Genomic DNA, 15554 nt, shown 5'->3' with positions numbered 1-15554 from the left:
GGTGGGACGAGGAGGGGGGTGTTCTTGGTAAAGCGTCTTCGCTTGGCCTATGCAAATGGCAACATGCGGATATGCAAGCGGCAACAATGTATGCGTGATGCCTTTGAGGAGACGAAGGTTGCCCGATGAACGAATTTTACGAAATATTTTTCTACTCGATTGTTTATATATTTCTGTCATTCTCGACATATTCTCGACATATTCTCGCATAAGCAGACTCGTCGCCGCGCTCTTGCCAGTAAATGACAAAGGCTCGTTTACTGCCCTTTCCGAGCCTCCCTCCTCCAATCACCGTCGAAGAATTTTTATAAAAGTTATTGTTTGTTACCCTTGATATCTTTCCCAAAATAATAAACGAGAAATTCTCTCAATCTCGAACAAATTAAAATGTCCAAAATAGAGAGTATATTTAATAATTTTTTTTAATTTTATCAAATAATTTCTTTCTTCAAAGCTTAAAATTTTATTAGAAAACAAAATGTTTGAATAATTTTTTATTGAATAAGTATATTATTGCAATTTACGTTAAATAAAAGCTGTTAATATAAGTCCAGAGATATACTTGAGTAAATTTTCATCATTAAAGGATTTTATATTTCATATATAATACAGAAGTTAGTTTATACAAAAGTAATATAAAAATACACATAATGTAAAAGTTGAGTCGTTTAAAGGAATTGGATATTGCATGCAAGAAATTTTTTCCAACACTTAAGTCAGTATATATTTAATATCTGTTTTATCAATCCGTAATATTTAGAGTATTTTTACATCTTCACCTTTATATATTGTTTCAATTTTTTAAATTTTCTTAATGTTTTAAGATGCTTATTTTAAATAACATATTCTTAGATCTTTCATTCGTATAATATTTTCGTCATTATTGAGTTATTTCGAGTATAATAAATGATTTTTAAATAATCAGCGAAGAGTTAAACTATAAGATCGTCTCCATGCGGCCAATGATGATAACAAAAAATTTATATCTTATATATTAAAATACATAAAAATAAATATTAGAGTTTAATATTGTAGATAAAATCAAAGCATAAACTTATCTAGATCTTACCTATGTTTTTGAGCTCAAACGTTTCATAAATTTGATATGATGAACGCCTATATATATATATATATATATATATATATATATATATATGTACCTACCTTACGTACACGCATACGTAAGGTGCATCCAAGTACACGCACACGCACGCACGCACGCACGCACGTGAATGCTTTCATGCATGTCACAGAAAAGATGACAACCAAGGCAGTCAATTTCCTGCCAGTAAGTGCTCAAACGTCCAAGAAATGACAAAAAAATGCCAAGAACATAAAATTGGTTCAAACATGTGTAAATAGAAATGGACTTGGAAATATTTAAAGCAACAACTTAGCATTAGAATTAAAGTTTAATACAACGTATTTATAAATGAAAAAAATCGCTGTAATTAATAGACACTAATTTCATCAGGTAATTAATTATATTATTGCTGTTATGCAATTGCTCATCCTTTATTTATGTATTTATAAAAATATTGAAAAGTCTGTAAATTAAAGCTTGACACTTCAAAAAGAAATCAATATCGAAAACCAAGAAAAGGTAAGAAAGTACACTAGTACGATGCAATTGAACGAAGCGTATTTATTATAATATATGAATAATATATGAATAATAATTGTGCTGTAATGTAATCGTTAAATTTATGTTAGCAATTTATGTTACATTAGTCAATTATTTAAGTACTTATTTAAAACTTATAATTATCATTAATACTGGTATCGCAATTTTTCTTAATCTTCTTTATTATTCTCTGGATATTTTAAAACCTTATAAAATGTTTTTTTATCGGCTTTATTAACTTTTCATAGAAATATACATAGACGATTAAAAATAATTAGAATGATAAAATAGCAAATTACAGTAATACTGAGATAGCATAAATATATTATGTATTATAATGTAATATAATGCAGTCTATTCATTCGCATTATTATCGATATCATTTTTCTTGTTGAAAGGTTTACTTCAATGGTTTAATTTAAGGACAAAATAGCTCCTGCTCTCCTCGTCTCATTCAGTATCATAAAATAAAAATCAAATAAGTGAAATTGGTACTATGGGAACCGAATGAACTAAAAAGTGTGATTACAAGGACAGATTTTATTGGTAGCACTTTCGTGGAGGACAATAGTGTCTAGCCATCCAATAAGAAGACGAACAATTTATTTTTCAAGCGCGAAAGCCGCTTTCGCCCAGGAATATATGGTCCTTTGAAAAAAAAAAAAAAAAAAAAAAAAAAAAAAAAAAAAACAAGGGTATAAGCGCACACGAAGAGTTTGCAAATTAGCCAAGTTGCATCGGTGGAATGGGAATAAAGTCGAGGCGACGCTTCTATACAAACGATCTTCGTTCTCGCATTGACTTTCCGTTTGCACGCCGACTGGTTAGTCAAACTGCAGTCTTTCAATAAATATAATGGCACGGGACTGGAGTTTGCGAGGGAATTTGTATTCCCAATATCTGCAATATATTCCTGGGAGCTGGCTACATTGATTTTGAACGTGGCGCATAATGGATAAACATTTCTTTATAAAGTTATTAATATCATTATTCTAGCCAGTTTTTCATTATGCGCTTAAATATTATTTTGGCTACCGATCAAATCATCTTTTCACACATCCCTATAATTTCTTTAAACAGTATTATGTATTCGTTATAATTTGCTTTTGCATTCCAAATAAAAGTTGTATTAAAAGTAAACTAGAAAATTTGTGTATTATTATTTAAATCGGCAAAAATATATATGTAAATAATTGCAATGCTATGATGCTTCATAAATGCTTCGGTGAAAGAGGGAGAATTTAAAAACAACAACACTTTATTAATCCGATTAGCAGGAAAATTATTCATTCGGTTTATAATTAATTTTCGCATATTTATTTGGATTAAATTTTAATAAAGCCTATCTATTAAAATATTCTCTATACTAATATCTTATAATGCGAATATAATATTATTCAAATGATTTGTATTACTTTATAACTATTAATCATTAATCTCAATAACATTAACAGCCATTGTGCATAATGCGTGCATTAAAAACTCCTTATTTTTCAATTTTAATGCTTTACCAATAATAATTTTTTTTTTTTTTATAATACTTGCACTAAAAGAGAACAGTTATTTACATTCGATCGAATTAAAACGGAATGAATTTTTAATTTTAAAGACTCGGAGATGAAGTGAAAATGGCACCTGCATTATGAAGAGAATTGGAAAGCTGCATTGAAATACAAGACCATAAAAGCTACAAAAATGTATAAAAATTACATATCTGAACAAAAGATTTTTATTATTAGATATTTTATGTAATAGATTCATTGATTTCAATTCGATAGACGATACATCTGATTTATAAATATGCCATTATCACGGCTCGCGTACAAGTTTCTAGTATTTTGGGAGTTTTTCCGTTAAAAAGCTTCGCGCAATAATTCATGAATTTGCAAAATGCTATCACAGAGAATAATGATACCGAACTCGGCAAAATAAATTTCAAACTAGTTTGATTGTAAAACTTTCTTTTAACAATACTTTTAAAGTTTATTTAGTCTCGTTTTTTTCCTATTTGAGTATTGGCTGCCATGAAAGATATTTAAAATAATATTTACTTAGAATATATAAAGCACATTTATAATCGAAACGACATTTGTAACATACAAGTAATCGATATTTTTTATTTTAGATTAAATTTATAGTACAATGTGAAAATAATATCAAAGACAATAATGTGAATATCAATTAATGCATATTTGCCTTTTCAAATATTTGGTTTGGTATTTTCATTTGCAGTTTCTATGTTAATAAAGTTATATCTAACTTTTTAAAAATTTATAAACATTAAAGAGATTATAGAACTTTGCACGAGTAAAAGAAAGCATGGAATGTATTTTCATCGTAGTCGAAAATGCTTATAAATTACATTTTTTTTTCAAATATTTCTAGTAAAATTGCATATTCTGAGAAATTCTGAAAATTAGCTATATAATTATGCACTAATAATACTAATGAATTGCAACAACGACAGACTACATTGTTTTAATATAATGTAAATGAATATCGTTAAAAATACAGTTGTGGTAAAATGATAGAGATACTCTCTACTTCATTATAGTAAATGTAACATCCTATATCGTAAATACAAGCCTTTTGTCGCAAATTATGAAAATTAACTGCATAATTAACAATTTTTTTTTTTCGCTATATCCGCTTATCGACGATTAGTTCTCTTCATTATGAAAACAATTCGTTGCGAGCGTGAATGAGTAAATAAACCGAGGGAGAACGTGGTTAACGTTTGGTACTATTTTTATGGTTTTATACGTGGGCTTTGAAAGTAATGTAAATGGCGGGGGACTTGGAATTTCATGCGTCTCTCTCTCTCTCTCTCTCTCTCTCTCTCATGCAACTTTTTTCCTCCTAGCCGTTAGGAAAAAATGCCCTAGGATACAATGCATTTATGTTTTTCAGTCGTGTCGTTGAGTTCGCGAATTATGCAAGGACGAGGATTGGGTTCGGATTTTTTTCTTTCGCTTCGATAACATAGAAAAAATGTTCAAAGTCATGAACGGTTTACAAAACGATATAGAGATCTCTGACTCGAAGCTTTTGCCATATTATTTTGAATAATAAATCAAATTTTGATTTTTAAGAACTTTAAAACTCGTTCTATTCATAGAAATTAAAATATGTCCATGATACGTGTTTAAAACATAAAACACAATGTTAAACAAATTATGTGCAATCAGATTTATTCATCGTATACCTTTAATTGAAATATTACAAAAATAACGTTAAAGTATACTTTTTATTTACTTTCTTCTTTCCTTTCCATCGTTATTTTTTATATTATGTAATCGAGATTCTTTTTTCCAACTATTTACTTATTGAGTAATATTATCATTTACAGTTAAATTTGTATTACTAAATATTAATTCGCGTCTTAATAAGTTTGGCTTATTCCAAACGAGTTAGTTCCCTTTGTCTATTTCCTTAACTTCTTCAGCAAGTAAATATTCAATTGCAAAATACTCAAAAGATAATTTTTATTTTACATCAATATAATTTTGTTAGAAAATGTTTTAGACTTCCTAGCTCGAACTGCGAATGCTTCAATAGCTAATTTTTGCCGCCGGACCTAGGAAATGCAAATGCTCGGCAAAGAGTTTAGTGGAAGAGGAGAATGTAGAAATGTCGTGAGTTTTCGATGAAAATATGATTTATTTTACAATTCTATAATACAATTACATATTGGTGTATGGGATGCATCTGGAGTTTAATGTGATTTCTTGGAAGGCGTTTCTTGTTATGGATGTTTCACCAAACAATAATGATCCTTGATGACTATGTTTTGTTGTTTGTATGATTTGATTTTGTAAGGATCAATAACTGAATTTTATATTGCTTAATTGGTATTTAATTATCAATTGGGAGGCTTGACTTGTACAATTGGCAACGTGTGGAGCACTTGACAACAATGTATGCGTGACGTCTCGTGACATTGAGGGCATCGACGACACGAAGATTGTCCGATGTCGCACGAGCTGAGTTTATCGTTAGGATGAATTTTAGGAATTGTTTTTCAACCCGATTGTTTTCATACATCTGACATTAATGAAATGTGTTAGAATCTCGGGCAAATAGCCCCGCGACATCCTACCGCTTAACAACAAGGCGGTCGATCGTTGCGCGACCTTTCCCGACCTCCAACGATCGTTCAACAATTCTTAAAAATTATGACCCTCGGTATTTTTCCCAAAATAATACACGAGAAATTCTCTGAATCTCGAATAAATGGAATTTTTTATATTATAATTAATCGTAATACCTGCTGAATTGTTTCATCAACTAGAATAATAATGTTTCTATTGTTTACTTAATCCATAGAAATTATTTTCTTATTTCTATAAAAATACCTATACCATTATTCATAAAACGTTGTTTATTTCATCTATTTTGGTAAAAGATAAGGTATATACCGTTAATAATGTCAATAGCAACCACATATCTTTCAATATTTTTATGAACTTTTTATTTTTTATTCCTATTACCGATATGATTAATGATTATTACTCCCGATTTTTGTAGTAGAAGAAAAAAAATAATCTATCGTTCGTTATTGTAAAAGTTATAAATAGCTAATTTAAGAGGTAATTTTTAAAATGAAGATAGCACACATCAAATGGGCATTAGTAGTTTAAAAGGAGTGGGTAAGTATATTATTTTGTGTTATTTATTTTCCAATATCCGCTAACAAAGACTCTAATAGAAAGTTATTTATACGTTTAACACAGTCTATATAGAATATTATTATGTATAAATGCTATTAGAAATTCATTTTAAAAAGAGTAAAGATTTAAGTGTCAAAAAATAAGGATGAAACAAACAAAAAAAAAAAAAAGAAAAAAAAAAAGATGTATTTTCATTGTTTAAATAATATGTGAGAATTGGAAATTTAATAATATTTCGTAATAACATCGCTAAAAATAATATCACTTTATATTATCCAATGAGCTGTATATTTTTTTCGTATTTATCTCTATAGAGAATATTATCATTATTGATACTTTTAAATTTTTATGGGCAATTAAGTTAAGAGGTACATAATATTTATGTTATATAATATTAAAATGTTTAACCACACTTTCAGACTGTCTTATAATTTTCTAATTGATACATCAGTCTAGAAAAATTAATGTCAAAACTATTAATATAAAATGTACGTTATTACCTTTAAAGGTTAAGTTGGAAAAAAATAGCTTAGCATCTCTAAAGACACAACATCTTCGTATTTAATGCATAGAAGTTATGGGGTATTTATTATGGTTATTCCATGCAAATTACCAGCAATATCTAATCGATAATTATTATAAAAGTAATGTATAATAATGTTGACCCAATGCCATTGCCATTATCGTCGAGGCACGTAACATTTTATCGCTCGAGCTACAAACGTGCGCGATCTAATATTATTTTCAGTGCGCCGACGATATTTTTCCAATCGGGGGTCGGTGTACGAATAATACAGGGTAAAACATCGCACAAGAGGTCGAGGACTGTAAAACCGTGCTTAAGATGTTTTTGATGAATCATACGAGCGGTTGTGGTGGTGTTACTGCTTACTATGCAGTTTGTGCCTCAGTTTTCTCTATTACAAGCTGCGCAGACAAGCAGTTAAGGTACAATCGAAACATGTGTCATGATGCAATAGGTGGAATAGAAAAGTAGTAAAAATTAGGTAAAATAATAAAATATGAATGGGAATGATTTCAAATAAAATATTTATATCTGATGATAAGGATAATACTAAAACGAACAATCAAGGATATTCCGTCATTCGACATGTTATTCCATATGTAAATTGATAGTCGAATGTAATGAGAATTGACTTTGGTTTAAACTATATTTACTATATTAAGCTATACGGGATATAAATATTTATAGCAAGTTGTAACTTTTACGTTTAAATTCCGTCGATATAAAACAACTTACTTTATAGAATTCTATGATAGTTCGGGCTTGAAAAAAAATTTGGATGCGGAATTGGATACGAGACACGGACGTTTTATATACCAGAAATTAAATTTATCTAGCAGTAAATTCTAAAATATTACTAAGTGGATACAAAAAAATTTAAGAACTGTCCAAAATAATAGTTGGTGTTTCTGAAAAATAATCACACGCGCCCGCGCGCAAACACACGAAGAGACTATCATAATATTATAAAATACAAAGAATTCTAATTACAATGAGATTTCGGGATAACAAATCATTAATCAGCTAATAATAATTTCATCTAATCTAATCCAGTCAATTGGATAGACTGTGTGGCATTTGCGTAGTAAGCAGGATGACTGTCTAATTTGAGCCAAGGCTATTCCACGGAAATGCAGTTAGAAGTTAAATTGGTGAGACTAACGCGGAGATGCTGAAAATGTGAGAAATCGCGCAGTTCATGGATATAACGAACACAAAGAGGAGTGCGATCGAAACGAGCCGCAGAAGAGCGCCGCCCTAAGAATGATGCTGGAGAATCAGAAGGGGATGAAGAAGAAGAAGAAGATGAAGATGAAGAAGATGATGAAGAAGAAGAGAAAAGGAGATGAGAGAGAAGCAAAGGCGGTTTAGAGTTAACATAGTGGGAGTCGCGAGGGCACGTACGGATGTGATGGCCGTGTGCGCAGCGCGTAAATTTTGCCGTTTGGAGGGGGATGGGGGCAGGTCCGGCGGCCTTTCCCGGGCTAATAAAGATCCCTTATGTTAATCTCTCAGCCACATATTTTGCGCGTTAATCGTGCTATTCAGCAGTGGTAGCAGCAGTCGTGCGATCACTTTTTCTTTCATTTTCCTTGTATTATACAACGCCTGCATGAAAGGAGAAACGAGTTTGGAGCGGGTGGGTGGGGGGGGGAGATCCCCTCGAGCTTACACGAAAATTATAATTCGGTCGTTGGAGTAGTCATTGTGAACTTGCATTTACTTGCATCTCCAAAGTATTACAAATAAAGTAGTATTAAGGAATTATTAGGACTAATGTATATGAATTTAATAACGACGGCAACGGACCGTTTTTTAAATCCTCGGTAGTTTGTTGATTAATGATTTATTAATCGAGAAGATTTTTTGATAAACACACGAGGAGTTTTGTGAGAACTCCTTCATTATTTTAGTGTAACGTACATATTTTAATAGTGAATAAGGATTTTCTTCTTCAAAGATAAGCCTTTGAGATTTAAAACGATTCGGGGAACAGGTAATTTCTCCAATTTAAAAGTATAATCATTGCGAACTTGTTAGAAAAGTCGAAAGTTAATAAATATCCTGCCGTAGCTCGTAAGACAATGTAAATAGTCTAAGCATATATTTAACAAGAGATATGTAACCTCCAGTTAAGTTGGAATAATCAACTTGGCTCATCCTTACACACTATACGCCATGTTTTATCATTTAAGCGTTCGTTTTATTTCTATATATATATATATATATATATATATATGGATAAACGATTCGATATTCTAAAGCAAGCGCATTTAATGAATGACGAAGGTCGAAAGGGAGGGCAAACATTATCTTAAAAAGAAACCTCTACCTTCCGCTGAATGTACAAATCCCTTGACAACTCCCACCAACTCGATCCATTACGATAATTATGGTTAAAACTGATAAATGTAAAGCTTCCTATCCAACGTCGATCAAGCTTCAACCTCACTCAAAGCACCCAAAAGGTTGAATATTCGCAAAAAATCATCAATAATAAACCGCTCTCTCGCAGGCATAATTTAAAAATTAAAGTCTCATAAAGGGAAAGGGGAGAGGGCGAACACGAGGTGAAAAAAGGTCGTATATCGAGGACATTATTTCATCGTCCAGAATTTTTCATCAAATGCCGTGACTTGCTGGAAAAGCTTTCATCCCGCCCTCCGCCATTCCCCGGCTTAAGTGAAATATCCGTTGGACAGGAGCCGCTGGTCGTCCTGCAGAGACCACATCGTTATCGAAAGATAAATGAAGCGAGGCTTCCCCCTGCGCGACCCGACATCGCACAGCCAAGGGGATTCACATGGATGGATGAATAGGATTCCCGGTGTAACGCAATTTTATCCAAGGCGTATGCTAAATCCCTCTGTTTTCTCTCTCTCTCTCTCCCTCCCTCCCTCCCTTCTTTACTCCCCACCCTACTATACTATTTTACCGTTATAGGTACTCGAATTTTCGGCCTCTTCTCCGCGATATTGTCTAAGTGGAAGAGGGCTGAGGTAAGTTTTATTTGGACTTAAAGCAAAGAAGTGAAGGAGCACTGACTCGATTATAATATTCTCTGTCAAAGTGAATGTGTTTTGTTGGCAGTTATACATGTCAAATATTATGCCTCAATGTGCCATTAGACGCGATCATTCGTTTCGAACGTCGAGATAAGATATTACTCGCGATCATTTGTGCGTGACTTTTTTTTTGTGAAACGTTGGTTCGACTTAATACTTAGGATCGCTAAATGGGTTTATTTACTTTGAATATAATATTGAACGTCACTTTAAATGATTGTACACTTTATATTTGGAAAAATAATAAGGATTAGAACCATCAACATTTTATGCACTCATTACGAAGGTCTGAAGCTCGTAATTTAACTTTGTTTTACTAAAAACTGCTCGACTCAAGATGACATCTTTGTTGAGATTTATATTTTCACTATTTTTCTACAGTACTTACAGAATGCTTTTATCGTTCCAATATTCAAAAACATTACATCTGATGATTGTCAACTCACCTGAAATTCAAAGAAAATATGTACGTTAATAATGCATCTTTTACGAAAAATAAGAAATTTAATCATAGTAATATTTTAATAAACATTTCTATGTATGAAACTAAATAAAAATATCACTCACACGATCAAAATCTTGCACTTTATGAAATGTATATTTAAAATGGTATCAAATATACGTAAAAATAGCACCAACAGCGAATTTCGTATTTTTATAAAATTCATGTTTCGTTGCATACTTAAGGTTAAAAAAAAAATAATAATAATAATACGAATAACTAAAAATTGAAAGAATAGATGATAACATTATTCACGTTTTATAAATAAAATATATTTTTATCAACGCAAAACATTACTAATATAATTCATTCATAGAAAATTCATATCACATTAGATTATTTTTCTATCAATGACATTGAACAAAAACGTCATAATATATGAAATATTAATATTAATAATATTTATTAATATTATTTTCATGGTATAGCACTTTTTAGGTGTATATATGAGAATAAAAATTTAATAAATGTCTGAGAATAGAAAATCAAAACAGGAAAAATAAAAAAAAAAAATTAAATATAAATTTCTAAAACATGTTGTACTTTGAATTGTAATGAATTGTTTCTCCATTCCACCTACTTATAATAAGGTGAAATATAACATAATTGTAATTAACTTAAGAAACGAAATAATGAATATTTAATAAGATAATTGTAATTGACTGATAACGATGTAAGAAAATTACTGTAGAAGTCGATGGTTTTTACAATTTTGTTTCTTAAATATTTATGAAACGTAATCTTGTATTGATAGTAAAAAAAATAAAAAATAAAATAAAATAAACAAGTAAAGTCATTTAATTTTTCTACATATTCTGTATTATAATTAATACGATAATATTATATCTTTCTTTTTCAATACTTCCATGCTGTCCTCTCTCTCTCTCTCTCTCTCTCTCTCACTCTCTCTCTCCCTCTCCTTGTGTATATATATATCACCTTACATGCACACGACGCGCACATTCTTCTTTTCTCTTTATTTTTGTTTATGTATTCGATGTTTCTCTTTGTACTTTTTCAGATAACTCCGTCAATACTTTTCTCGTCAGTTAATCTTCAAGAGCGAAGAGAACAACAATCTCGAGGGGAAAAGTGAGACAAAAGTAGACTAGCAGCATAGTCTATAGGACTCGTGGATTACAGCATTACCGGAGGAATAATGAATCTTTAATTAGTTGGCATTGTTAAGTTAGTTGGCACGGGAGAAGAGAAGAAGATGCTTCCGTGATTTGACGAACGGCAGCGAGAGATTGAGAGAGTGAGAGAGAGAGAGAGAGAGAGAGAGAGGGAGTGAGAGAGTGAGTGAGAGGGAGTGTGTGAGAGAGAGAGAGAGAGAGAGAGAGAGAGGAATGTAACTCCCTAAAGCTATTGTCGTTTCAGGTAGGTCAAAGGCAAGAAGCCGAGAGTTGCGTGCATCTTCTACACGGAGTCACCGAATAAAATTAATCGTTGACGGCTTTGCGCGCTTAAAATGCTCATTCGATATATCCGACATCCACGAGACTTAATTAGAATTTAAACGGAAATGGAAAGTGTGGTTGGAATAGCCCCGTTAAAGGCGGCTTCGCGGCTCGTATTGAGCGCCAGCATGCAATACTCTAAAAAGCTTGATAAAGCTCGTCATTGGTGTGTGTGTGTGTCGGGGCGTTGCCTCGGCCCTCTTATCTTCCGTATTGGAAAAAGTCTGGTGCGGCTGCCCTCAACACCGGTCGAGTGATATTGCATTTGAAAACCATACGGTCTATGGTACGCTGTGCGTTAATAATTTTGCTGCGTATGAAATTAATCGTGATAAGAAGTATCGGCCAATGATAAAGCTATAGTATCTGAGCGAGAGTGGACAATTGTTTGTTACACTTATTTGAATTCGCATAAAATTGGATGTTGAAAGGCTCGCTATTTTCCTATTTGTTACATCAAATATACGACTTTTTATTGTCACTGGGAATTGTAACAAAGGAATCGCCAGTAGGTAACTATAATTTCTCTCCTCGATGGAGTTACCTCACAGTGTCACGAAAAGACGAGTGAGTAGATAAATTTTACAATTCTCCTCGGCCTTCGGTTTTATTCACCTTTCATAAGATTAAATCAATGCTAAACAATTTGAATCGCAGCGAGCTGAAAGTGTAAGGCAGAACTCGTTATAAATAATTCTAATAGTTTGCCAATGCGTTTCATACATATTTGATTGATTTTACGCACTCAATTATTGTACATTCGTGAATACACAGTGTATATACATCTATTTATTATTTCAAAAATTTGCTTGCTAATAATAATTAATAATAATCGTTGTATTAACGTTTGACAAACAACGGTAGCTTATAGATAAGCTGAGAGGCTTAGAATTTTAGCTTCGTAAATTTTAAAGTCTCACTTTTTACGATTCTATTTACCCTTGATTCTATTTGGGATTTGATTGGGATTAGATACCAAATTTAGGGCATTTCAATCTTTTGAAATTTTTAGTGGGACTAAAGTATAAGATAAAGGTATAAAAAATCATATTGATACGTCGATATTAAATATATTAAAATAGACCTAATAATATCGACATCGTTCGCATAAATTATGCTTAATTGGTACCGTTGATATATCTTACACTTATAAGGCATACAAACGTATCGCCCGAGAGCTATTTGTAGAGAATAGAAAAAAAAAAAAAAAAGGAAAAAAAGGATAAAAAAAGGAAAAAAAAATGAAAAAAAAAAGAAAATTATATTCCACATAGGACTTGAGGAAACGAGAGGACAATTTCTTTATTCATCGTGCGAATCCTTTGGAGTGTCGAGCGTTTCTTTGAGTGATGTCATTAGTGAGTCGCTATCGATTAAATGTTCTCTACTATTCAATTAAGTCCCTTGACTCTGCAAGTCTCAACGGAAGCGATGCACAATGGAATGAAAGTCAGTTTTTTAACTTACGAGAGACCATGCTACCTTGGAAAGGGTGATATATTTAATATCTAATGATATTAAAGTGTATGTATTTACGTTGTTTGTTGGTCGTAATCTTTAATGTAATTGTACGATGTTTTCATTCATATGAATAATTGTCAATTTCTGTAAGTTATTGGCGTATATAATTCGGTTAACAGATGCTCGATACGATATCCAAACAATATTATAAATAATCAATAAAATTTATTTTCGTAGCTCAGTCGATTCTTCATCGTTTTTTATATTAAATTGTCAATATTAACGGGCACTTCCAAAATTCCAAATAGCAATTAATATAAATAGTGCTTAAACGGGCATTTAACTCGTAGTTTAATTTATTATTGAAAACAAAAAAAAACAAAAACAAAAAACAAAAACAAAAACTACAATCAACAGAAAAATAGAGATCTTTGTCATACCGATTACTGTAAACAGCTCGTATAATTAATTGTGGCGAACGAACAGAGAAGCTTAGATAGCGCGTGAATCAACGGAAGACGTTGAGCTTAAATCGTAAACGGGCGTGGACGATGCTGCCGAGTGAGAAAGATAGATATAGAGTGCGAATGGCAGGGTGTGAAGGTGGTAGGGATGTAGAGGATAGGACGAAAAGGAGAGAGAGAGAGAGAGAGAGAGAGAGAGTGAAAGAGAGTGAGAATGAGAGAGGGTGGGGGGGGGGATGAGCCGCATCGGCACTGCTAAAGAGGAAGAACAGGCCGAGAGAGAATACTTTGACTTCTCGTGGACTAAGTCTGGCATTGTACATTTTAGACGCCATTGTCGAGCAAACGAAATGGCGATAGCTTAAACTCAACTCGTTTTCTTTCCTTCTCAACGTTGCTTCCATTGATACTCCCATATCCTCTTCTTCTTTCCCTCCATCGTGCGTTGATTCCACGACCAAAAAGGAGAATGGGGAAAAGGATGGTAAAAGAAGAAAAGAGTGATGGGGAATCGTACTAAGAAACTAGATGACCTCCGATGTAATAAATTTTGAAAGGATTTAAGGACGAATACTTGTTTGTAGCGTGTTTGTTACTTTGGCGTATTTATGTGAAAATTTTCAAATCTTATTATCGTAAACGAAATGCGGTCGCTTTTCTTCTTTATTTGAAAGCTCATTTAATTCATAAACTATTGAGTTGGCTCGCAGGACTTTTTATTCGGGGCTGCTTTTAGTTGCATCAGTAATTATTAAAATTCTAGTTGAGGAGGAACTGAACAAATAATTCTTTTCGCTTAATTTAGAAGATTTTAGTGAGATGAAAAATTTACAAAACTGAACTATATATTACACATTAATAATCACAACTCTAATGGCTTCTATTTGATATTACTCGAGTGTAGTGAAACCGAGTAAAGAAGGAAATTGGAAATGCATATGTATATTGCAAATTGGCATTTGCAAAAAATAATGTTATAATTACTAAACAGCATTAATGGTCAATCTAAGGTGTAAACATATGTAGATGGGCATATATTCCATTAAATACATATTAATTAAGATATAAGAGAGTTCTCGTCTCTTGGATTGCTGGATTATTTTACTTCAGTTGGGTCAATTACTTGGTCTATATTGATTATCGATTCTTCCAAGGCGGAAATGATCCAGATGTATTCAAAAATATTAGTGTTCACGTAAATATATTTCAAGTGACGTATTTTAAGAAAAAACAAATTAATTTAGAACTAGTGCAGTGATAAAAATGTCAATGTAAAAGTACGAAAAATGGCCTAAGGGATGAGAATTCGGTAATATTGATATACTACTATATTATTGTAATATTATAAAAAAAAAAAAAAAAAAAAAAAAAAAAAAAAATTGTTTCGGATTATAGATTATAGAATTGAAATATAGAATTAAAAATGTGAAGTATAAAATTATATACAAATATATGTATTTAAATTCTTCGTACTGTATATTATTATAATCACGAGCTATGAATAATATTTGCGAGTACATAATAATTTGAATTCAATAGAATGTTTTATTTTAATTAAAATATTTTTTCATCATAATTGCTCTTTTCAATAATTTCACTCGAAATTATTTATTTCAATTAATGACTACGAGCAATGACTCTAAGCCATAATTACATTGCAATGTTATTATTTTTTATATAAGTATTAAGTTGAAATATTTTCACCTGAAAATATTATTTATGAAATGATAGTCTATTTTTCTGAAAATTAAATTTATCAAATATATGAAAATTGAATTTAAA

General features: G+C 31.5%; 1 protein-coding gene across 1 annotated transcript in view; it reads right to left on the bottom strand.

The window, feature by feature from the left end:
* LOC105363872 (uncharacterized) overlaps positions 1-15554 on the bottom strand; it is a 290899-nt gene that overhangs the window by 69495 nt on the left and 205850 nt on the right. The window lies entirely within an intron of this gene.

The sequence above is a fragment of the Ceratosolen solmsi genome, unplaced genomic scaffold (assembly GCF_000503995.2).
Source record: "Ceratosolen solmsi marchali unplaced genomic scaffold, CerSol_1.0 scaffold28, whole genome shotgun sequence".
NCBI lineage: Eukaryota > Metazoa > Arthropoda > Insecta > Hymenoptera > Agaonidae > Ceratosolen > Ceratosolen solmsi.
The sequence above is the reverse complement of the archived record's forward strand: the minus strand, read 5'-3'. Positions and strand labels throughout refer to the sequence as shown.